This window comes from Babylonia areolata, chromosome 24, assembly GCF_041734735.1.
Source record: "Babylonia areolata isolate BAREFJ2019XMU chromosome 24, ASM4173473v1, whole genome shotgun sequence".
Taxonomy (NCBI): Eukaryota; Metazoa; Mollusca; class Gastropoda; order Neogastropoda; family Buccinidae; genus Babylonia; species Babylonia areolata.
The window spans coordinates 36024900-36027399 of record NC_134899.1 but is presented as its reverse complement, the minus strand read 5'-3'; positions in this window follow the sequence as shown (position 1 = coordinate 36027399).

Here is a 2500-nt window from a genome sequence, read left to right as displayed (position 1 = left end):
GTCCCACGTCCCAAAACGACTCCCCAAAAGTTGGAGTTTATTTCGGGGGATCAGTAGGCAAAGCCCCCCCCCCCCCCCCAGGCCCCCCCCTCGCCCCCCCAAAAAAATGACTGACTTCCCATGGATGGAGTTATTTTGGGCTGGTCCTAACCAAACTATACTCCAGTCTGGTGCTGAACTGCCACACTGAATGATTGTTGGAATCGAAAAGCTGGTACCGGCCTACATCATTTGACTGTATCGCGGAGTGTTTTTTGGGACCGGCATGACTGGAGTCTCTTTGGGACGGCCCAAACTGAATGCCATCCTTTCTTTCACCTCCTTCTTCTTTGTTCGTATACGTACACGAGTTGGCTTTTACGTGTTTGACCGTTTTTAACCTCGCTATGTAGGCAGCCATACTCCGCTTTCGGGGGGGGTGTACATGCTTGGTATGCTGTTTCCATAACCCGCCGAACGCTGACATGGATTTCGTGGGTTTTTGATCTTCTGCTTGCGTATACACACGAAGGGGGTTCAGACACTAGCAGGTCTGCACATAGATTATGTTGACCTTGGAGATCGGAAAAAAAATCCCCACCATTTACCCACCAGGCGCCGTTACCGTGATTCGAACCCGGGACCCCCAGATTGAAAGTTCAGCGCTTTAACCACTCGGCTATTGCGCCCGTCAAAATAATATTCCTTTTTTATGTCTAATTTCAGTGTGTGTATATATATATATATATATATATATATATATTTTTTTTAGAGCATGGACTCATAGTTGGGTAAGGGTTGGAATCTTCCGGTGCTAACTCCCCACTAGGGTCATTCCAGACCCTTGTGCAGATCGACTCCATGGGGGCTGACTTTGGGGTAGGGGGTCATTCTAGGGCATGTCACCGGCAGTAGGCTTCCGGTCCTCACAGATCTATCGAATAAAACCACTCTGCGCTTTATGAGTCAGTGTGTCTGCCAGGCACACAAAAGTATCGATGTTTCTGCGAGAGACATTTAATTAACGTGTGCATGTCAATGTGTGTGAATATTTTGTGCGCGTGTGCCCGGTGTGAATATAATCATTTACGTGTGTGTGTGTGTGTGTGTGTGTGTGTGTGTGTGTGTGTGTGTGTGTGTGTGTGTGTGTGTGTGTAGTGTGTGTGTGTGTGTGTGTGTGTGTGTGTGTGTGGTCTGTGTGTGTGTGTATGAGCATGTGTGCGTGTGTTTGGCGTGTGTGTGTATGTGCGTGCGTGTGCGTGTGCGCGCGCGCGTGTGCATGTGTGCGTGTGTGTGTGTGAGCGCGCGTGCATGTGTGTGTGTGTGTGTGTGTTTGGGGGATGGTGTGTGTATGAGCATGTGTGCGTGTGTGTGTGTGTGTGCCTGTGCATGCGTGCGCGCGCGTGTGCATATGTGCGTGTGTGTGTGAGCGCGCGTGCATGTGTGTGTGTGTGTGTGTGTGTGTGTGTGTGTGTGTGAGTGTGTGTGTGTAGATAAAGGATGAGACCAAGGTAAGTACGCACGCACAGGACAGACACCACCTGTTCATCCCCCGCCCATCCCCCCCGCTGTAGAATAGCGACGCGCTCTCCCTGGGGAGAGCAGCCCGAATTTCACAAAGAGAAATATGTTATGATAAAAAGAAATACAAATACAAATACAAATGATCTTTGAGTTCTCCTTCACTTCTTCTTCGCCAAGGATTCTTTTTTTTTCCCTGTCACTATATTACTGATCCACATTAAGATATCATGGCTGTAATTTCATGTCAATGTTTTGTTGACACCGATGCCGTTTAGAGACAGTCTTCTTCTTCTTTCTTTCTGTTACATGACCATCATCGACTTGCCGATGACTTTGTCGTGGTTCATGCATGCTGGATATTTTCGTGTCTCCATAACCCAACGAACACTGACATGGGTTACAGGATCTTTAACGTGCGTATTTGATCTTCTGCGTGCGTATACACACGAAGGAGGTTCAGGCAACTAGCAGGTCTGCACATTATGTTGACCTTGGAGATCGGAAAAATCTCCACCTTTTTTCCACCAGGCGCCGTTACCGTGATTCGAACCCGGGACCCTTTGATTTGAAAGTCCAACGCTTAAACCACTCGGCTATTGCGCCAGTCTTGGTCATTATGTATGCCCGTTACTACCCACATGCATTTCTGATATTATGGGCACATAGTTATGTCTGTTACGCTCTTCTTCTCCACTGTTTTATTTTATAATCGTTAATATAATCGTGTTTCATTTCTTCATTTCTATATTTGCTCGTTTATTTGCATATCTTCTTAATTTGCTCTACTTATTTCACTTCGGACCTTGCAATTGTCTTTTAATGGCAGGAATAGATGTTCAGTTGATTACCTGAAATTGTTTTCCTTCTTTTCTTTCTCAAAGAGAGTCACACACACACACACACACACAGAGAGAGAGAGAGAGAGAGAGAGAGGGGTGAGTGGGGGGAGGGAGGGAGGGAGACAGACATACAGACAGAGAAAGAGACAGAGGAAGAG